Below are 23,385 nucleotides of genomic sequence, written 5' to 3' on the forward strand. Positions count from 1 at the left end.
CCCCAGCGTTAGAGTCCGAGGACAGGCTCCGGCGTGGGCTGTGTGGGCCGCATGGGCCTGCCCACGGCGTGGCTCTCACGCGGCGGCAGGAACCTGCCGGGCCAGGCTCCGAGAGGCGGATTGGATCAGAGGGCAGGAGGCTTGGTGCTGACTTAGCACGGGGGTGAGTCCCTCCCTCCCTCCAGGGGCCTTAGGAGGAGGTGACGCAGCATCCCCAACGCACTGGTGAAGACCTAAGGTTCAAAAAGGCTAATGACCCGCCGAAGCCACGCGGCTAGAAATTGGTAGGAAGCCTGAGCCTTCTGAAAAGCCAGGGGAAGTGGGGGATGCTGAGGTTAGCGGGCGTGGTTTCGGGGTAGCACGCTACCTACCAGCTGCCTCGCCCCAGCGTCCTTGGGCGGCTCCCACTCAGGCCCACAGGCTCTTGTCTCCTCCCACCCATCCTCCCAACATGCCCAGCCGCGTTCATGGCAGCGCAGAGCACAGCTAGGCCCACGGGGGGGCCAGAGGCAGGTTTGAACCCCGTGCCCCCTCCCGGCTGCAACCCAGGGTCAGGGGAGGGGGAATCAGGTCCTCAGAGGCCCCTCCCCATCCCTCCCTCCCCTCTCGGTCAGAGGCAGCAGCTACCTCCCCAGCGTAGGCATCAAAGATTCATCAAAGCTGAGGCCCTGCAAAGTGTGTGCTTCACATCTCTAAATGTGCTTCTTCCCAATGAAAAATTCAGTGGAAAATGCAGGGAGTAAGAGGGGGAGAAAAACAGGTTCAGGAAGGAAGCAGGGAGGGAAGGAAAAGGAAAGAAAGCCATCTCCAAGTTGTGGCTCTGCTGAGTCCACCCACAGCTATTGAGCGTCTGCCTCACTTGGGGCCCTGAGTCAGGCACAAAGGCAAGGGTGAAGAATACAGTGGCACAGGCTGTGCACTGCACGACTCCAGAGGATCCCTTCCCAGAGACAGCAGACGTGGTTCTACAGAGGAAGCAGGCTGGCTCCTGTCCACATGGTGTGGGAGTCCAAGGCCTGGGTCTCCTCCCCAACTCTTTAATCATCTAACATCTTTGAGTCTTAGATTTCTTATGTCCAAAATGGGGGGTGGGGTGGTTTGCAGTAGTCACCCTTCTCATTCCCAGCGTCCCAAGGAAGGTGTGCTCTTTGTAAAGTTTGTGATAAAGGGACAGAAAGCAGATAAGTGGCCCCACAGAAACGCCCAAACAAAGGGTGCACCAATAAAAAGGAAGGGAGACTGCTGGGGAGTCTCCATTTGGGGACACTAGGGGAGGCTTCCTGGAGGAGGTGATATTTGATCCAGGTCACAAAGAATGTGGAGGAGTTCTATGGGCAAGCCAGTGGGACAGATGAGCAACCACTGCAGAGCCAGGCAAAGGGACAGTGTGGGCCAAGACCTGGCAGTAGGAATGAGCGACCTGGCAGCAAAAGGGAATGGTTTGATGTAGGAGGAGGGGGGAGAGGAGGAGGATGGGTTTAGTCTGCAATAAGATGGGAAAAGCACCGGGGTCGCTGTAGGGAAGGCCTTGTGGGGCCCACAGCTATGGGAGGGCTCAGGAGCCCGTTCACCTCTGCCCTTCACTGGTTTTGCCACTTTAGATGAGTCACTGCTCCCCTCAAACCTCAGTTCCCTCGTCCAGAACGTGGATATCAGACAAAGTGATCTCCAAGTTCCTCTTTTGGCTCATTTCATCTGTACTTCTAGTTCTAAGAAGCTGGTCCTGTTGACCATGGGGCATCACAGGAAGCTTAGACTGACAAGACCTGCCCTGGTTTCCCCATGCCCCAGAGGGCACCCCCTCCCCCGCTCCCTACCCACCCTGGGTCTCCTGCTACTGGGCTCCACGGACAAGGAGCCTCAGGGTAGACGGACGGGGTGATCCTGCACCCTCCTCCTTGCTGGAGACATGACTCAGCATGACCCCCGGCCCACCCTGAAGACGTGTGGGGAGCACCCAGGCCTGGAGACGTCCCTGAGCTGGCAAATAGCCCTCCCAGGCTTGGTGTCACCAGCCCAGACCCGGAAACCCTCAGAGTGAGGAGCCACCCGCCTTCAAGCCCCACGCTATACCTTGCACCCCAGCATCCCCGTCAGATCTAACCTGCAGAGAAGCCTCCACTTCTTGGTCCGGGCCTAGGGCTCTCGGCAGAACCCAGAGCAGCACCTGTAAAATGGCAGGTTCCTGAGCCTGACCCTGGGCAGGGCGAGAGGGCCTCCTGCTGCTGAGACCTTCCCCTCACCCAGGAGAAGTCAGGCGCTTCCTCAGCCCAGCTCTGGGGCCACACAGGGAAGCGGCTCCTGGCGTGCTGGACTTTGGGGTTAGTGGTATGAGTTGGGGTTCTCAGCTCCTCTCCTTGCCGGCCGGATGATCTGGACCTTGAACGACTTCCGTATCCTTTCTAAGTCTCTGTTTGCTCCCTCCTATAAAATAGGAATTATGATCTCTTTCTTATAGGGCTGTTGTGAGGATTAAATATGATCAAGTTTTTAAGGTGCCCTCCCCAGGTGCCTGAAGGCCCTGCACATAATAAACGTTCAATACTACGGTGGAATTTGCTGGTGAGGCACCCTTGGACCAAGCAGAGGATTTACAACAAACCAGGTCAACCAAGGTGAGTCCTTCTAGGTGTGGCTCGGGGTGGGGGCGGGCAGTGGGGGGCAGAGTTTCAAGTGTTTGGTGCTTGGCTCCACAGCACCCTCTTCCTGCTAAACCAGGCCACTACCACGTCCAGCCACTACCAGGCCCAGCGACTGGAGCGCCCCATGGCCTCCCTTTGTTCTCCTGGCACCAGGGGAAGGGCAGCCACAGCAGAGGCCCCGCAGGGGTGCTCTGAAGACTCTTGGACCCAGCAGCGTGGGGGCGGGGGGCGCCTCGGTCAGGCCACACAAAGACAAAGCAACACCTAACAAGCTTCTGGAAATGTCTCTCAAATTAAAAGGGATCAAGTGTCTCCAGTGGGCATATATTAATTAATTAGGTGAGAAAAAGAAGAAACAAGGTAAACTTTGATTTGAAAACAGCAACAAAACGTGTTGGAGGTGGAAGGTGGGGGGCGTTGGGGCAGAAAAGACTAAAAGTCAATTTTCCACCAGCCTCATTGCAGGGGTGAAGTGGAGAACAGGGACGTTAGGGCCCCCAGAACCACTCCTGTATACCTTGCCTAAAAAGTAATGTTGGCAGAGGAAAGTCCAGCTGGGACCAGGAACTGCAAACCATGGAGGGACAGTGGTCTGTAGGCTCTTATATAAGCGGTGGGACCCCAGGCAGGAGGGCCCCTCCCCTGCCCTGCAGGATCGGCACCCACGGCACCCCTGCGCCTGGGATCTTTGTCACCTCTGTCGGTCGCTGCAAGTGGCTCATGGCCCTCCCTTTGGCCACGGCAGGATGTGTCTTCAAATTCAGGATTTCAGAGCAACCCGCAAATGCCAGGTGAGGGGGCAAGGCACCCACTGCGGAATGAGTGCCAACAGATGCACGCCCTTACGCTAACCCCCAGGCCTCCAGGCCTCTGCGTTGCCAAGGTCACCTTTCCTTGAAGAGCCCACCAACTGCCACCCCGGCATCCATCTCACGTGCGGTGGGGCGCTGGTGTTTCCTGGGATCCCCACCCCCAGGGATTTCTGAGCCTCCCCCTGGAGTACAAGCATGTTCATGGGACACCCTGGTTATTTCCCTTGACTCAGCACCCCCAGCTGTTCGGCCACTACCTAGGGATCCCTCCTGCCTTCCCGTAATCTGATTCTCCAGGCTGCTGCACCCGACATCCCCACGTCCCCAGGAGGGCGGCGTCTCAGCCCTGGATGCAAGCTGTTGTCTCCAGCCTCCAGCTCAGCTAAGATGAAGCTGGAATTTCAACACGATTTTATTGAAGGTTTAGGAATAATGTATGTGCACCAGGGAGATTGACAGTTGCTGCTAGAAGCTGCCAGCCTTAAGGTCCGTGGTCCAAAGCCCTGACCTCACAATGTCTGCCCACCTCGAGCAGGACTCCGTGTGGAGGGGAATGGAGCCCCGGGAATCTCTGGGAGTCTTCACACCTCACACTCCGCTCCTTTTGGCCCCAGAGAGAGAGGAGGAGACGCTCCCCTCCCTGGTGTAAGGCCTACGTCCTTTCCTGCCCAACACATCCTTTTCCTTTGGGACAGATCCCAGGCCCCACAGGTATGGTCTGAGCAGCAGGGCCCAGACCTAATGATCATACTGCTTCCAGGGTGAGGAAAGGCATATGGGAGCCACCCACGCCTGTCCACACACAGTCACCCTGGTCTGAGGGCAATGGGGTGCAGCTCGCACACCTCATCGGGCCTGGTTCAGCCTTGGCTTGGGGCACGTCAGGAGATGAGAGGACACAAACAACCCAGAGCAAGAGTTTTGTAAATCCAGATGTTGGCTGGGGGAGTAGGATGTAAGAGGGACCCTAAACTCCACGGGACCAGGCTCTCCTACCTTAACAGATGCATTCGAAACTAGACACCGGGCATCTCAGGCTGCAGCCTCTGAGCGGGGTGCTCTTCACTCGTGTGTCAGAGATTCCTCGACAAAAAGGCCCAGGTTCTTGCAGCCCTGCCCGAAGGCCTCAACAAAGCGTTCAATCCCAGAACGTCCAAAGGGGAATTCCAATCTCCCTCCTAGACTGCTTCAAATGTCTACAGGCCCCCAGAGGCAGTGCTTCACCTCCAGCTTTATTTTAAAATCCAATCTCTACCAGACACCCCAATAAATACATGCGGAATTGAGAAACCCTTCGTCCCCTGTAGGGAGGGGAGAAGTGTTCCAATCAAGATTCTTTTGCTCTTCATCATCTGGCTCCCTCCATCCAGGATGCTCCTCTGGATCCCGTCCTATCCATCTATCCATCTGTCATCTAAGCCACCTATCCATCCATTATCCATGCCAACCTTTGCAGAAATAATCACGTCTTACATCAAAGAGTCCCACAGGCTCTGTCTGCAGTTGCTCACAGGTTAGCCTTGGACTCCTGAGCCTCCTGCGGTGGTTCCTACAGCACTAGCCAGCTCCTCTGCGCCTGTCACTTCCATAGACTTAGTCAACATCCAGAACTGGGGTATTCACTTTCCTTCAAAACGTGCCTTTTGCAAAATGCTGTGTCTTTGGTAGCTCAGCCCGTTAAGCATCTGCTTTCAGCTCAGGTCATGATCCCAGGGTCCTGGGATCGAGCCTCGTATAAGGATCCCTGCTCATTGGGGAGTCTGCTTCCCCTTCTCCCTCTGCCCCTAGCCCCCCTCATTCTCTCTTTCCCTCAAATAACTAAATAAAACATTTTTTAAAAAATACCCGTGTCGTCGTCTTTATTTGTGTCACTTTATTCAATGTGGAATTTTTCATTTTGAAACATTTTTTAAATACAGAAAAAAATACTAGCTAGAAAAAAAAAAAAAAAGCATCCTAGTCCCAACATGCAGAATTAAAAATGCTCTAAACTCCTTGGCATAATTATTCTTAGGGTTTTCTACTTTACCACGACTAACGGGGGAGGGGAGAAATCACTGTAGAATTGTTTTTTTTTCAAAAAAAAGTCCACATGTTCATCATAAAGAATTTAAGCAATGCAGAAAAGTCCAAAATCAAGTGAACCATCGCCCAGAAATAACCATTATTAACGTTCGATAGACATCATTGCAGATTACTGTCTCCACATTTTTGAGGAGGACGTCAAATAATCGAGTACACACGCAGAGAGAAAGTCAGAAATACTTTAATAAAAATGGGATAATACCATATATGCTAGTTTCATAAGAAGTATTAAATTTAATTTTACATGAATTTATCAGAAGAAGAAGAAGAAACAGAAGTGAAACAGACGGAATTGTTGAACTTTTAATGTTTCTTTATCACACATACACACACGCAAATTTGTTAACAATTCCCATAAAGTTGGCCCAAGAGATTATGAAAAGCATCATATCTTGTGATCCCTATTTTCTTAAACTACATGTTTGTATGAAAAAGAATATCGATTGACCCACTCTGTAGGAAGGCATCTTTTATTTTTCCATTTTTATTTGTTACCATTTTAATAAGATTCGTAACATTCGTAAGATGAATAATGTTTATTTTGACAACCATAACTCTCACAGTTGTTTGCTGTTCTATATGTGAATGGATTCTGTGAGCCCCACCAGTTTTTTTCTAATTCTTTGCTTTTATTCCTAACTTATTTGGCTGTCTGTCCTTACTAACTAGAGCCCCACTTAATAGATTTAAATAAATCTAAAAATTTAAAGATTTACGGCTCACGGGTGATATGCTCACAACCTCTTTTATGTTTGCAAATACACGTCTCCCTGGTCTTTATACCTAGATACCTATATATCTCATGCCTGAGATAGCATGTTCTTAAGATTCCCCCAGAGTTTGGAGACATTATTTTATGGTCTTCAGGAATTGACGATTCCTACAGAGAAAGCCCAGGGCCAGCCTGATTTCCAGCCTGCCCCTCCCCTTCCCTGCAGGCAATTTGGTTTTGCTTTCTTGATATCCAAAGATATTGCCGTTTGGTTTTTTCTGTTTGTTTGTTTGTTTGGGGGTTTTTTGGGTTTTGTTTTGTTTTTTGTTTTCACTTTTGTTTTTATCCTGGAAGTTCCGTAGCTGCCCTAGGCTACATTCAGCAACGAGTACCGATGATCACATGTTTCTGGAACTCAGTTGCTCTTTTGATCTGCAGGATTATTTCTTCATTTCAGGGAAATCGTCTGGTGTATCTTTGAGTATATCTCCCTTATCCTTTGTTGGGCTCTTGAGTTCCGGCGACACCTATTATGCTCATACGGGCGCATTTGTGTCTCGTTTGGATATCTTGTGCCTCCTGTCATCACTTTGTCCTTTCTACTACCTCTTCCGGTCTCTCCCCTGTGGTAGTAATTTCTGTATCATCTGTGTTTGACTTCGTCAATTCTTTCTTGGCTCTTTTGAATTTGTTTAGCAAATGTGAAGTTTGGGGTCCTCAATGTACTTTATTCCATTCTGTGATTTTTCTCTTGTAACTTAGATCTAGGATTTATGTATTTATGAGGTTGTTCTGTAGATGAGGCAATAGGGAAGGATCTTCTTCTGTTCCCTGAGTATCTTTTCTTCTAGGTTGGGTACTTCTTTTTGGCTGCAGCGCATTTGTGTAGTTACCACTTGTGGGTTCTGTTTATTTTACTCTTGTTTAAATAGTTTTGGACGTCCTCTTTGCACTGATACAGTGAGGGTACTTCTGACTCTTTTGCCACAGCTGTTTTGAGAGCTCTGAACTCCTGACTGAGGCCTGGGGAGAAGCATTTCTTCTTCTGTCTTCCAGCCTGAGGGATGGGGGGTGCAGGGTGGGGAGGAGCTTGACGGAGGCATTAAAAATTCTTGGTTAGAGGGCACCTGGGTGGCTCAGTGGATGAGTAGCTGCCTTCAGTTCAGGGCATGATTCTGAGGTCCTGGGATCAAGTCCCGCATTGGGGTCCCTGCATGGAGCCTGCTTCTCCCTCTACCTGTGTCTCTACCTCTCTCTCTCTCTCTGTGTGTGTGTCTCTCATGAATGAATAAATACGAATCTTAAAACAGAACAAAACAAAACAACCTCTTGGTTAGAGTAACTGGGCTGCCTCTACATCCAAAGTCTGTCGGATGGCCTGTGCCAGGGTTTACTCTTTGAGATGTATTTTGTCACCATGGGGACTATCTTGAGCTAGGGATCTTCCCTCTAACTGGGAGGGGAGCCCTGAGACCTTGCTTTTTGTTCAAGGGGGTGGCTTCACTGTCCACAGCCTCCTATTTCCATCTCCCCTGAAGCCTGCCCACTATCAGGAGGAGCAAAAAAAGAAACGGGGACAAGAATTCAGTCATTTTTCATTTCTAAAACCCCAGATGTCTTCTTGGGGGGGGGGAAGCTGTTTCATCTACTTAAAAGGATCCTTGCTGGGCTACATCGCTCTAACCCATTCCAGAACCTTCTATTTCTTTTCTTAGCCATCAGTGTTAACGCTTATGGGACCAGGGCATGCCTCTCCTCATGGAGCCGCAGTTAATGATGGCTTGCTTATTAGAGTTTACAAATTTTAAATTCATTTTCTTAAGTATTACAGGAGGGGAATTCTGAGATTGGGTTTCCACTTCCTCTATTCCCTAATCCCTTGAACAGCTTTGGTAGCTGTATTAGTTTTAATAATAAGAGTCAACATTTATGGAGTGTTTGTCATATTCTAGGCACCACACTAAGCCCTTTGACATTTACCACCTTGCCAAAATCTTCAAACAGGGCTTTAAAGAGAATATTACTAATGACTCCCATTTCAAAGATGAGAACAGGAAGGCCTACAAAGTTCAAATAATTTACTCAAAGCCACCAGCCAATAGGTGAAGCCTGGACTAGCCACCGACCAGCAGAGAGAGTAAAAGGATAACCTTTACTTTGATGACTCTGTGCCTGTACTGACATGGAAAGAGTTTTTATAGAATGTCCAGGGTTGGGTGGCTCAGAGGTTTAGCACCGACTTCAGCCCAGGGTCTGATCCTGGAGTCTTGGCATCAAGTCCCACATCAGGCTCCCAGCATGGAGCCTGCTTCTCCCTCTGCCTGTGTCTCTGCCTCTCTCTCTCTCTCTCTCTCTCTCATTAATAAATAAATAAAATCTTAAAAAAAAAAGTCCAGGGTTTTATGGGAGCAAAAGAACAACAGGTACTCTGCTATGCTGGGACTGGCTCCCACTTCCATCCTGAGCAATGAAAGCCAGTGATTTCCAGGCTCCTCCTGTGTCATCTTAATTGGTGTCCCCTGGGGAGGGGAGGCCAGGAGGCATGGCCACCAGTCAACCAGCAAGTGTGTCCTTCTCAGTTTTCTGGGTCAACGTCAGGGCCCTCAGGGCATGGTGATGGCACACCAGGTGACCCTGAGAGTGGCCTCCAGCCACAGCAGAGAGGTTGGAGCCCGAAAGTCTCTACCTGGGGTTCATATCCCAGTGGCCCCACAACTAACCCAGAGTTACCCAGACTTTTCCCACAAAGCAAGTCTTAGGCGGGCCACCATATAACCGAAGGGCCTCTTCTAATTGTGAAAGGCCTCCAGGTTTTCATTTTAAAAATTCATGGGAATTTTGCTTCCTGACATGTTTGATTTAATATTAAAATCTTCCAGGAAAATTAGCTTTCCAGGAAGATACACCGTGGTTCTCCTATGGGTTTGCTTCCCTGGCACACTGCCTTTTGTTGGGAGCGTGAGAGTAAGTCTCCCCCTCCACGACCTTCTAGCGCCATAGGTCATTACCACTTCTCAGTGCAAATAAATGGTTCTTAGGAAACTTATGGGCACAGGAGCAGTCCCTGGCCTGAAAGGTTTGCCCTTTCCTGGCTTACCAGCCCCAGTTCACTGCCTGGACACACCAGCCAGGCCACATGCAGAGGAGGCCGCTTTTTCTTTTTCTTTTAAATATTTTATTTATTCATTTTAGAGGAAGAGAGAGAGCACTCAAATGGGAGGAAAGGTAGGGGTGAGAGGGAGAGAGAGAATCTCAAGCTAACCCCGAGCTGAGTGCAGAGCCCGACCTGGGGCTCCATCTCACGACCCTGAGATCATGACCTGAGCTGAAACCAAAAGTTGGACACTCAACCAACTTTTTCTAGACGCATCTCCAGGCTATCACGTCAGAGTAGACAGTTTTCATGGTGTAGCTGTCTCCTGAGACATGTTCACCATGTCCAAAAGAGCCACCAAAAGCCTGCTGCCAGGCAGGGTGCCAGGGGGGCCCCAATGCAGGAATCCCCAAGGCCTCACTGGTTACTCACAGTCCCCTCCAAACCCCTCCAAACTCCAGAGCCACACCCTCCAGCTCTGTCTTAAAGTCATTTCCATTTACTGAGCAATGAAGTGCTACAGGGTGTGAGGTGCTTGAACCCATTCCCTTTAATCTTCCCTACAGCCCTACAAATTAGGTGTTTTTGTGCCCATTTTGCTGAGTCAAAAACTGAGGTTACTGGGACGCCTGGGTGGCTCAGCGGTTGAGCATCTGCCTTTGGCTCAGGTCGTGATCCTGGGGTCCTGGGATCGAATCCTGCATTGGGCTCCTTGTGGGGAGCCTGCTTCTCCCTCTGCCTGTGTCTCTGCCTCTCTCTCTCTCTCTCTCTCTCTCTCTCTGTCATGAATAAATAGATAAAATCTTAAAAAAAAAAAACCTGTTTAAAAGAAACTAGGTTAAGAGGCTTGCTTTCAGCCACACAGTCAGTAAGGGGCGTGGTAATATTCAAATACAATGGAGTGGCTTCATGTAAGTCTTACCTCCCCAGTGGGAATCCCAAAACCCTGGGTCAGAGGCGGGGCTTTTCCTTCTCTGAATCTGTGCAATGGACAGTATGAGCTACACTTAAAATCACCCCTCGGCTCTGAGCAGGGTCACCTGTGCACTTCCCTCCTCTTTCCCCTAGGGTGGCTGAGATCTTTGCTGGGAGGCTTTTTCAATCTTCTTGCAAACAGACCTCCAAGGGCCTGAGACCTCAGCTCTGCAGGGCAACCCTCTTCATGTGGCCCTGCCCCAGATGGACGGGGACCCACTAGGCAGCAGGGTCCTCTCCCATCAGTAAGGCCTTACCTGTGCCCTATAGGGGATTCCTCTTTCCGCCATCCCCTACAGTCACCCTGGACTCCTAGCACCCCTTTATAGCACTAAGTGCTATGCTGGTGCTGCAGAGCTACACCTGAAGGAGGCAGCACTGGAGCTCACAGAGCCTGGCGGCAGAACACACACACACACACACACACACACACACACAGTGAGAAGTTGAACAACACTAAGGGTATCAATTGGCACTCTGTGCCCAGAGCCTTACACGTGATAGAGGGAAAGAAACAGAGGAGGATGCTAACACTCAGTTGGGGTGCAGCTAATCAGGGAAGGCTTCAAGGAGGAGGTAAAATTAGAATGGAGCCTGACTTCTATCAGTCTTACATTATAGCAAAAGCCAAAGGAGATCCTGGTAGGCAGAGGGACAGAGAAGTGAAGATGCCTGAAGCTGTATCTCCTGTTAGAGAAGAGGGCAAGGACGTGACGCCAGCCAGGGGGACGTCAGGCTTGCCTCTAGGGATGCTGCTCCTCTTCTCTGCAGGTTTCTCCTTATCCCCTGCCTCGCACCAGCCCCTAGGGGCAGTACAGTGGGCAACAGTGGGGTGACAGCTTAAGGACTCCCATTCATGGCTGTCAGCCCTTAATGGATGCAAGAGTGGGATCCCCAGGGCTATGAGGATCTTCCAAGACCCTTCCTGGGCAAGAATGACCCCCCATCCCAGTCCCCCGAGCTTTCCCAAGCAGACTCTCTCCCCTGGTAGATTAAAAAGGAAATGAGGAGACCCCAAGTGGTCAGGGGACAGTGGGGCAGAGCCAAGGCCTACCTGCTGGCGGCTACAGGGCCCAGGAACAGCCTGCTCCCTGTCCTGCTCAAAGCAGGAGCCTTCCAGTGAAATTTCTTATTTTGCATGAGCCCACTAACATTGCTTTCTGTTGTTTGCAATAAAAATAAACCTGGGCCACCTGAGTGGCTCGTAGGTTGAGCTCCAGCTCTTGATTTTGGCTCAGGTCGTGATCTCAGGGTCATGAGATCAAGCCCCGTGTCAGGCTGCCTGCTCAGCACAGAGTCTGCTTCAGATTCTCTCCCTCTATCCCTCCCCCTGCTCGCCTTCTCTCTCTCTCTCTCTCTCTAATAAATAAATAAATCTTTAAAAAATAGCCTTAGTCAATCCAGAAAAGAAGGTGGGTGACTTTCCTATTGAGCTAGGAAAATTCACCCTGTTCTCTCTCTTCATCTTCCCCATCACCACATGGGGATAGGTATTATTATTCCTATTTTATGGATTGGGAAACTGAGACCAGACCCCCAAGGCCATGCCTGCCATGCCCAGTGCACCCAGCTCAGAAGGAGTGAGTTTACAAGCTCACCCTGGTCTGTCTGACTGCAAAAGCTGTTCCATTTCTACTCCTCCACCTTCTTCGCATCTCCTCAGAGCCGATTGTTCTGGACCTGACATTGATTTTATCTTAGAGTCAAAATTTTTTCCCTTTGGAGAAACCAGTAGAGCTGCTGCTTCTTCTTCTTCTTCTTCTTCTTCTTCTTTAATAATATTTAATATTCATTAAATATATTAATATTTAATATTTTTATTATCATTATTATTATTTTCAGGATAAAATGCACATAACAAAATCAATCATTATTGACATTAGCACACTCACCATGTTGAGCATCACAATGAGTGACCATGACCACTATCTAACCAGCTACCCAGAACATTTCCACCACCCCAAAAGGAAACCCCATACCCATTAAGCAGTCACTTCTCATTTCTCCCTTCTCTCACCACAACCTGGTAACTGCTCACCTGTTTTCAATGTCTATGGATTTGCTGACTCGGGATATTTCAAATATGGAATCAATCATACAATATGTGGCCTTCTGTGCCTGGCTTCGTTCACTTAGAATAATATTTTGGAGGCTTATCCATGTTGTACGTATGTCAGTCCTTCATTCCTTTTCATGGCTGAATAATATTCCATTGTATGGATATACCACATTCTGTTTATCCATTCAACTGTTGATGGACTTTTGGGTCGTTCCCACCTTGAGCTATTGCGAATGATGCTGCTCTGAACATTCCTATACAGGTTTTTGTTTGAATACCTGTTTTCAACTCTTTGGGATCTATACAAGGAGTGAAATTGCCAAGTCAGAGAGTAATACTATGCTTAACATGAGGAAACAATATCCTTTCATGTCCTTCTTTTCTTGGAAATTTCCCTAGCCTTCTCTCCGACATCAGGATACTGTGGCAAAGGACAAAGGAAGAGAGTGTTCAGAGACAAGAAAGAAACCCCTCATAAAATTTCTACAAACAACTATTTCTACAAGGGGCTGAAGGTGAACCATGGACAGGCACAACGTTGAGCACTTTGCACAAGTTTCTCCAGTGCCCAGAACCTACAGGAGCCAAGGAAACTGTGTTCCCCCGAGCAGCCTGGGACTGAGGGCAGCGCCGGGAGGGTGCCCTGGCTGGGAAGGGTGGTGGCAATATTAATCCTGCCACCCCGGCAGAGGGTAAGGGGAGGGGGTTGTGTGTGATTACAAATTTGCATTTCAATTCCCAAATACAAATTAAACCCAAAATTGTCATCAAAGGAAAGATGAAGATGAGGATCAAAGTGATTCTACACTCCCGGAAAAGAAGAGACTCAAGAAAGTGAATTGAACATAATCTTAAAGAGGTTTAAAAGGTGTTAATGCAGGCTAATGCAGTTAATGAAGGTTAGAAACCTAAGTGGCTGCTCAATTAGCATTTTCAGCTAGAAGAAGAAGAGCTTTTTGCACCTTCCCTCATATCAAAGCCTGGATTTTTCCTCTTCTGAAAAGACAGCCTCGATTATTTTAAAAGGAAGAAGAGATTAAAAATAGATTGATGATAATTGCTTCATCCATAATAGTAACAATTTATTTCCCTGCTCCCCAAACTGAGCCTCATGATATATGATATATTTGGCTGCCCCCAAGCAGTCCTTGAACCAACACGGGGGGGTTGGGGGTGAGTTTTGTAAAACCAACGATTAAGATCAAGGGCCCGACTTCCTGCCAGATATTCCTGTTCTCCTGACATGGTAGAAAGAAAAGGAGGCCCTGATGGACCCAGAAAGTCCCGGGTTTGGATCTCTGTGCAGTTTCTATTCTTAATATCAATATTATGCAATACACAAGAACCAAGCAATTGGCCCTCCCAGGTGGCTGGTGGTCAGGACTGTGCAGAGGCCGGTTTCCAGGAGGAAGTAGGGGCGGGTAAGGGCGCTGATGGTCTCCCCAGAGCTCCTCCCAAGACACAGACTCTGAGGAGGTAAAAGGTGGCAGATGCACCAGGTGGGTGGTTGTTCTGGAAGGGAGAGGGGAGGAGTGGAAGTGTGGTCACCGCGGAGTGCTGGGTGCTCAGGGCTGGAGCAGATGCTGGTAACAAGGGGCTGTGGGCCCGGCAGGTGGAGCCCAGGGCTGTGCCACTCACCCAGTCGAGTCAGGGAGGTGCCAGGGTGCAAGGACACGGAGGACACTCAAGTCCCAGAAGACAGCTTAGAGGAGGTAAAACAGCAGGTGGCCGGGCCCCACGAGGAGGGTCAGGGCAGTGTCCCAGCAACAGGGGCCCAGGCCTGCTTCAGAGGAACATGGAAACCAAACAGGGAATGCACACAGGCCTGACACAAAGTCCTTTTCTTCATCACTTTCATCATCGTCGTCGCCTCTCACGCTCATTGAACACGTCTTATATGCCAGGCAGTATTCTAAGCACTTTACAAACATCTCATTTAATCCTCACGGCAGGGGCACCTGGGCGGCTCAGTCGGTTAAGGGTCTGCCTTTGGCTCAGGTCATGACCCAGGGTCCTGGGATCTAGTCCTATATCGCTTTCCCCCTGCCCCTGCCCCCTCACGCTCTCTCGCTCCCTTGCTCTCAAATAAATAAATAAATAAATAAATAAATAAATAAATAAATAAAATCTTCTTTTAAAAAAATCCGCACAGCAATCCCCTGAGGCTGCTCCTGTTATTCCCGTCTCACAGAGGAGAAGCTGAGGCTCAGAGAGACGTAGTCTGTACCAGCCCTCAGTCACCCAGGGGGGAGCCATCATCTGTCATCGCTCCAAGTCCCAGGCACGGGTAAGGGCAGGACCCAGTGACCATGGAGGTTCCCATGGAGGTTCCTTCAAGACCCCCTGCTTTCACCCAGGGACAGGTTTAGGGTGCTGGGCCGGGAGGCGGAGTCAGCAAGTGAGACAAAGCTTCCCGGCGGGGATGGGGAAATCGGGAAGATCCTGAATTATGGAAGAGATGCCCTCTTTAGGGTCCTCAGTCTCTGCACATAGAGCCCTCACATGCAGGAGCCACCAGTGGGGGCCCAGGAGGGCGAGAGTGATGCAGGCAGGAAAACATAAGGAGACCATAAGATGGTAACATCTTAGCAGAATTTGCTCAAAAGCTGCTTGGGCATAATGTCAGACGGTTCCACATTCACTCAACAGTCATCAAATGCCAAGAAAACACAGCTCCTACCTTCAAAAACTCTATCGAGTAGCGGGGAGGTGACTCTGACACAGGGAAGGACACCATTCATAAAAGAATGGGATAAGTAAGATGGTAGTGAGATGCACAGGCTCTTGCCAAATCACCGAGAAAGAGCACCAAACCCAGCAGGGGAGGGGTCCTTCAGGTCCTTCAGGGAAGGCTTCCTGAAGGAGGTGGTACTGAGAAACGGTCATGGTGGGGCTCAATGTGGGATGCTGGGCACCCAGGCTGCAGATCTAAATAGCCACCAATGCCCTTTCCAGTTGGTCAAGTGTAAGAAGAGCTTCCAAGGCCTGGGCTCTCTGGTGAGGCCGCAGTAAGGGAACCGTAGTAACTCCCAAAACACGGTGCCTTAATCAGGCCTCCTCTGGCGTCAGAGATGTGGCAAATGAGCAAACCCTTCTGGCTGGGGCATCTGCCTCTACAGAATTATTCACCTCACTGGATAGAATGTCCTACGCCCCCGAAAGACAAGAGAGAACAGAGGACACCAGCTTCATGGGGCTGACAGCCCAAGAAACCTGGACTACCCCTGACTTATTCCAGAGCAGCCTGGGGGAGCTCAGGAATTTGGTGAGTGATCTTACCTAGAAAAGAGGACACATTTCAGAAGCGACCAAATCCATGGTGGTGAATGGCCGTGGCCTCATCGTGGGAAGAGCCACCTTTGAAAGCCAGCTGAGCCAGCGGGTGAATGATGTTCAGAGTGTAGATTCTTGGTGACACCTGGACAGGGCCCTGGGGGGAGATCTAGGGTGTGGGTTCTCAGGGGGTCATCCTGGCCTCATTGGCGATGCAGACTCCCAGGCCCTACCCTGGACCTGCTCGGCCAGAAATCTGTGGGGGGGCCAGTGGTCTGCGGCTCCTATTGGTCCTGCCCCACACTGCGGCTTGAGGAGCAAAGAGCTAGAGAAAAGCGCGGTTCCAGCTGCGGGGAGTCCAGGAGCCCAGGAGGCCCCGGACGCGGTCCCCTGCAGCCCTGGCCCGCAGGAGTCAAGAATGATGGTGGAGGTGACGGTGGTGGTAGAGGTGCGGGTGCCACACTAACCAGATGCTGCTACTCATAACCGTGTACCGAGCACTTACTATTTGCACTTTGCATCCCTTCCTTTCCCATGAGATTAGCCTCCGCCTTACAGTCATCCTACAAATGAGCAAACTGAGGCATGAAGAGATTATATTTTGGGCCCAAGTTCACACAGCTAGCCAGGTGCAGATTCTTTTTTTTTTTTTTTTAATGCAGGTCTGCCTCCCTCTGATCCATAGTGTCATCCAAGTATCCAGTCGAGTGTGTGCAAAGCAAAAGCAATTGCTCGATGCAGCATCATCGGTATTTCCCAAGGATTGGTGATGTGTGAGATTCTAAGGGCAAGAGCCGGATGAAAAGAAAGTCCTCCTCTCCTTCCCGCCCCCACGTCGCTTAAAGCACGATCCCTGAGTCCCAGCAGCACATGCGTCCTTAAGGTAATTGACCCCTGTCATTTGCAGATTTACTATTCTTGAGTTTGGTTGTTTGCTGGCAACCCTCAATACCAAGGTCTGTAATCAGTTGCAGTTTCGTTGAGTCACACGTGGAAACCCCAGGCCCTGCAATGCCGGTGTGGGGGAAGGCAAGTGGGTGTGAGCAAGAGCCTGGCCGGGGGCCCCCCCACTCAGCTCTCATTCCCTGTGGTCTCCTCCTCAGGGGCAAAGATGATAGAGAGTTTGCTTCCTTTTGGAAAAGGACCCCAGAAAAAAGCCAGGATGTTTATGACTCTGTGGCATTGTGCAAATCTCAGGATGCACACCTCCTGTTGTTAGGATCTGCTGCATTCTGCTAGTCTGTGCTTTTGACGATAAGGACGTATTTGGATTTATGCTTCTCTCCAACTGCCCCCAGGCATGGAAAGCTACGGTGCACCTCCTGCATCTCCCTACCTACCCTCCACCCCTCACCCTACCTTCTCTGAGTCCTTGCTCATCCCACTTTGGTGGACGTCACATACCGCACCAGCCTATCTCCGAGAGGAGGCCACAAGCCACTCAAGGGCAAGCCTGGTCCCCACTGCCTGTTTCTCCAACGTCTAACCCAGAGCCTGGCATCAAGGGGCCATGGGAAAGTGTTTGTTGAATGGATATATGAATCATTTAGTTAATTAACTGATTGATTAATTTATTTCACCTCCGCTTTGCAGAGGTGTAAGTGTAGCTATCTTTTCGGTTTGGTTCCAAAGGAAACTGAAGGCCAGAGAGGGTAAGCGACTTGTCCAAAGTCACACAGTCACAGTGTCCCTAGCTTCTAGTCCGGGGTTGTCATACAAACCACTGAGGCTGACACCTGGAAGGCAGCATAAACTCAGTATGTTCTAATCTCCCCACCTCTGCCCCCTTTGGCAACAGAGCTGGGATCAGTCTCTTCTTCACCAGCTACTCCTCATGTGAATAATTTGAGTTAGGGACCTGTGTCTTAGGGTATCAAGCCTACCTGCAGGGAGAGGCCAGCACTTAGTCCTTCTGTTTTATTATCACAAATGGACGCCCAGTCTGTCCCTAGGGCCTCAGTGAACGGTAGGCGGGTGAAGAAAAATCAGTGAATGAACGAGCATCTTCCTCCCTGGCTCCACGGATAGGAAACTCCATTCCACTTTCAGAAAACACCAACACTGAGGACTTTTGCCCCAACTTGTTCTGCTTATGCTCCCCGCCTCGAGGTCCTAAGGAAGCCACCGAGACCTCAGAGAACCAGCCCAATTCCTCTGCCCACGTGGCCACCCCTAATTTGCAGACAACTACTTTCATCGTGACCATATTCCTACAGAATGCATGTTCTTTCTGTTATTATCACTCGTACCCTGGCTTAATGCTCACGACGATAGAGGGAAGACGTGTTTATGTTCTTTATTCATCTCCCAGGTGGGACGCAGAGCCCTTAGTTTATGTCAAGGCCATGTCTCCTCTCAGTTTCGGGCTCCCTGGGGTCAAGGTCTCTGCCTTTCCCTTAATGAAGTCCATATAGCATCCAGGTCTCCGTGGGGCCCAGCACTGAACTGGCACCAGGCCCAGGGCACACGCAGGGGAGCAGAAGAGCATCCCGGGGGTGGCGGGGGCGGTCCGCCTCTCCCTGTGCCATCCAGACTTTGCAAATCACCCAAATAACTCTCTATCCAGGAGCCACGTCTTTGCTGGGGGAAGGGAGGTTTAAATTGGTAGCTTCCGAACATAACAAGCTCAAGACCAGACAAAGGCTGCTGAACAGCCCCCGTGGGAACCAGCGGTTTTATGAGCCCGTCATATTTACTATTATCCAATGAGTCATCGGCGGCGTGTTTTCATTTTGAGGCTGCTGGACGAATGGGCTCTCATTGGAGCCACTCTTGATTCATTATTTATGCCCACTCTTTGTCCTCTCAATTGCACCTTTGCAGACGGGAGCCTTGGTCGACATCCACCAGCAGCATTTGCTGGGCTGGTGCACATGCTTCATTTCAAGCAAAGCCTGCAGCGCTTAAAAATAGCAAAGTAGGCAAACACTCTGATTATGACATTTCTAGCTGATATTTCCCTTGCCTTTCATTAGGGAGAAAGCTAGCATTAGGCGAACCCGCAAGTCCAACGGGTAGAAATTAAGAACACCGTGTTTATGACTTCTGCTCAGACCTGTTTCCCAGGAAGCTTATGTGGGTATTGAAACAACTGGGATCAACAACTTGAATATATCCGTTGTGTCTAAAGATCACTTTGCTGATGCCAAGGAAGGAGGAACAATTAGCTAATTATAAATCATCCTTAAGTTTGCGCTTACGCTGTAAGAACTCTAATCACTCGTCGTGAGTGTTCTGAATTGGCCTATACATTTTGTGCCACGAGAAAATTCAGGGCTTGTGAAATTTAAAGTGACTCATCGAATCCAAATTTGCTTTATGTTATTGGCCACTAATGGCCTGTAATCTTGGCTAAACAAGGAAATGGTTTGCTTTCTAAGACGATGGGTCAACAGGAAGACAGTTCCCTTGGTGGCTAATTGTCCTATGGCTGCTTGTGCCACAGCTGGGAGGGCCGCCTGGCACCTTGGGGGAGGCAGGTCTGGAAGCGCCCCCCCCATGGGGCAGCCTACGCAAGCCTGGGCGGGTGGAGAGGGAGGGGTCGAGCCATGTGGGTGGCCCTGGTAAAAACAGCCAAGAGGCAGGGCAGTGGAGCTCCAAACGGAAATGTGTTCTAGGTTCACTTGAACACTCCGTGGAGTTTGCATCTGGAGCACAGCCACCAAAGACCAAAAGTGATTGGTACTCAACATGCACCGGGCAGTCGTAGCAGCAATCCGGTCGGTCCCTTAAGGACTGTCCTTTCCTTAGTAGCGCCTGTTTCCGAGACCCACACACCGCCTGTATGCTGTCCTGGCTCCAGTCTCCCTGAGCTGGCTCTCCAGCACGGCGAGCTCGGCCACATGGTCCCAGTAAGCTCCCTTAGGCTGACACTGGCCAGAAGGGTCTCTGTTGATGGCGCCCAAAGCGCCCTAGCAGATGAGAGCATAAAAACAAATGCAGGAGAAGGATAGATACCCAGATCCAAGGCCCAGTGGTTGGGCGGGGAGGGGGGGGGGGCGGTGCTGAATCAGACAGGGAGATGTGGGCCCCGTGCTCAGAGCCTGAGGAGTCAGAGGGGCCACTCCGAGGACAGGGCACTGCACGCCTGGAAGGCCAGACACCATTCTCTCAGGCAGCTGAAACTGTCACCAAGGGGTTAGACTCATGGACAGTCAACTGTGGAGTCACTCCCAACCTTGAGTCTTAATGGTGCCAGAAACAACATGACAGCTCGGGCCTTAATCCACAAAGTGCTTATTCTAATTTTGACTAATGGTGGGAGGTAACGTTAGGAAGGTAAACAGGCTCCCTGCCTCGGATGATCTGAGCGTCATCGTCAGAAAGCAGGGCGTTGGATTAGAATTATGTACTTATTCGCTGAACAAACATTTATTGAGCTCCTGTTTCCTGCGAATATCTACTGTGGACACTGGGGAAGCCAAGGTGACCGAGTCACAGGCCCCGCTGATGTGCTTGAGGCTGGATGGTGCGCACACAGCACTGCCCGGCGCTGCACGGCGTGTGCCAGGAACTGGAACACACACGGAGTTCAGAAGCAGAGAAATCCTCTGAGCTGCCAGGAGGAGGGAAGACGACAGGGAGGAGCTGGCACCCGAGCTACTTCTTGAAGGAGACGGAAGGTCTCTCTGACAGCAATTCCAGACACAGGGGCAGAAAACAAAAAGGCAAGCGGGCTCCTCTGGCTGTTGTGCCTTCAGTCCCGGGCGGGATGGGGAAGGCGGGTGGACATCAGATTGTAGAAGGCCGGGCTGGGGAGTCTGGATTTTATCTTCACTTGATGGGGAAGCAGTAAGGACTGGGAGCTGGACAGGGGCAGGATCAAAGCAGCAGAGAATTTCTGGGTGACGATGAGCACGGCCAATGGGAGACAGGGAAAGTGTGAGCATAGTTCCGCCAGCTGGGAGAGGTCTGCAAGCAGGACCCTTCTTCGTCATTCAAGGCTAACGCTGGGAATGCAAAGGAAGACAGAGCCAAGAAACCTTGAGGGTGGAAGGGTTGAGAGGTCCATTGGTACCCAGGTGGGTATGAAGAGAGAGGGTGAGCCGAGGGGGCCTGCAGGGTTTGGGCCCAGATTGCCGACCAGTTCCATTTAAGTAAAACACGTTTCCTGAACACCTGCTTCATGCACGGCATGGGACAGGGGTGGAGAGGCAGAAGGGGTGGGGAGGAGGTATTGGTGTGGTAAAGGGAAAGCCAGGAAGGCCCAGGTCCTGGAGGGCCTGTGATGCCACGTTCAGGAGCTGGGGCTGCTTCTTTAGGATGAGGGCCTATCAAAATGTGCTCCATGCACACAAGTGTCCCCTTTAGCACCAGTGAGGGGACACCGTGCCTTTTAATTCCCCCATCACCAATTTCCTTGAGTGGAGGCTGTGGGTAAAAGAAAGGAATCACAACCCCGAGCGGACTATACACCTGTTACTAGAAGTGGCTACTCCTTAAGCCCAGTGCTGCAAACCCAACCCCAAGCCAAGGTCTTCATTGGGGTGCCCCCTGGCCTGGCTTCTCAGCGGCCTTAGACTCCCCTCCCAGCATTCACTTCATCCCAAGACAGTTACGCCCTCCTGTATTTGTTTCAGAGCGAAATGTATCCACTACAGATAAGACACTCCTAAGAGTGCGCCGTACATTGTCCCTCCCGCACCCCCAGACTCCATTCTAGCAAAGAGCGCTGCTTCCCATCTCTAGAACAGTACTTCTCCCAGCGTTGAAGAGTCGACATTCTGTCCCCACTGGATACCATGTGACATGTCCACAGAGAAGATACTGAGGCTCAGAAAACATCAATAACTAGCAAGCAGTCCAGCGGGATTTGAGGGACGCCTGGGTGGCTCACGGTTGAGCATCTGCCTTCGGCTCAGGGTGTGATCCCGGGATCCTGGGATCGAGTCTTGCATCCTATCCTCTGCCTTTGTCTCTGCCTCTCCCTCTGTGTCTCTCTTGAATAAATAAATCTAGAAGAAGAAGAAGAAGAAGAAAGAAGAAGAAGAAAGAAGAAGAAGAAGAAGAAGAAGAAGAAGAAGAAGAAGAAGAAGAAGAAGAAGAAGAAGAAGAAGAAGAAGAAGAAGAAGAAGAAGAAGAAGAAGAAGAAGAAGAAGAAGAAGAAGGAGATAGAAGGAGGAGGTGAAGAGGAGGAGGAGGAGGAGGAGGGGAACTAGGATTTGATCTGGGATTTGAACTCTCAGCCAGTGGGTGTGCGGCCTTCCCCGCCAGCCAGCGATTGGCCCATGGTGAGCTTTTGGACGCTGAAGCTGACCTTGACCTTGGGAGAGATGCATCTAATGCGGGAAGCTCAGTCACCACGAAGATAAAACGGGTAGAAATGTTGTGCTTCTATCTTGAACGTGGGACTTGGTATTTCGAAAGTCTTTCAGATTTGGTGTGGGGTCAACACTGGGCCTCGAAGCAGCTGGACTTGGCCCCCTCGACCTTGAATCCTCGGGCCCAGATGAAATGGCCAAGCTCATCCAGGCCTGCCTGCCAGCACCGGCGTGGTAACGGGCATCAAAGACTTATAGCTGCTCCCTCATCTCACGCGTATTTGCCTTTGCCTTTTGTCGGAGGGAAAGGAGGACTGCGATCTGGAGGGGAAATGTAACTCCTCCTCCCCCTCTCGAAGACAAAAGAGAAGTTGTGAGATAAGCAATCGCTTTTGCTTTTGAATTGCTCTGCTTATGATGAAAGCGGGAAGGATAGAGTCTGGAGGAGAGAGGTGGGTGATTAGCAGGCTGGTTCTGTTTTGAACGTGCCCACGCGCGCGCACACACACAGCCTCTCAGAACAAATTAAGTAAACTCCGGGGCGACTTGTCATAGATCAGTCACAGCATCACAGGTGGGAAGCTCTTGAAAGGTTGTTAGCAAACTAATGAATTCTATAATAGCTGCTCAGTAATTCCCAGGGCTAAAGTAAGCTCCCCAAATGCATATTTTTGCTTAAAGAAGATGGAGTTAAAACCACATGGACGGTGCCTCTGACAATCTGTGAGCACCGCCCTATTTCCTGAGAACATTTGCACAGTGGAGAACCCATGCAGATGGAAGGCCAAGGGCTACTGGGGAGGGAGACCTCAGGAAAACACTGGGCTCAGGAGATTAAAGGGCGAGAGCCAGCTCCACCGCAGCACCACACGCCCACCACCCGTGGGACCGTCACAGTGGTGGCCGGCAATCAGGGGTGAGCTCTGAGCCTCCAGGGTATACAGGGCTCAGTCCTGTGAACCGTGAGAGGAAACTAAGTGAGAAATAACACGGTTCCTGGACTCAAGATGCTCCTGCTGTGGTTGGGAGACACTGTCTGTACTTTGGGAAGACTCCCAGGGAAGACAGCGTACATACCCTCTGCTTGGGAAGCTCTCAAGTTTGTCGAAGATATTTGTCCTTCTGGAGTTTCCGGTTGGTGGAGAAGGCATGGACTATCCCCATGGAAAAGGCCAAGCCATCTGCAGGATGAAGGGAAAGGATAGACTGTGCTTGCCCTCGGGAGCCCTCCAGACTGATGGAGGGGGGTGGTGGAGGCCTGCTTTGATCAGGGAGGGGAATGGCCCTGGGTCTCATGGGGAGGTAACATCCCTCCAACAGGGGCTCAGGTCCTGGAAAGTGGTGCCCATGCATGCATGCTTCTGCTTTGCAGCACCTACCTTGCTAGAATCATCTCTTGTATGGATGGCGTATCTTGATGATTTCCTAAAATATGTATTCCCCAGCTCAGAACATCTCCGTTTGCCTATGTGT

At 50.6% G+C, this 23,385-nt stretch overlaps 1 long non-coding RNA gene across 1 annotated transcript; it reads left to right on the top strand.

The window, feature by feature from the left end:
• Positions 1–696: 696 nt before the first annotated feature.
• LOC144302897 (uncharacterized) lies at positions 697–5,298 on the top strand. Its single transcript, XR_013369897.1, has 2 exons — positions 697–2,615; positions 2,697–5,298. It is a non-coding gene; the product is annotated as an uncharacterized LOC144302897 (long non-coding RNA).
• Positions 5,299–23,385: the final 18,087 nt, after the last annotated feature.

This window comes from Canis aureus, chromosome 32 (genome assembly GCF_053574225.1).
Source record: "Canis aureus isolate CA01 chromosome 32, VMU_Caureus_v.1.0, whole genome shotgun sequence".
Taxonomy (NCBI): domain Eukaryota; kingdom Metazoa; phylum Chordata; class Mammalia; order Carnivora; family Canidae; genus Canis; species Canis aureus.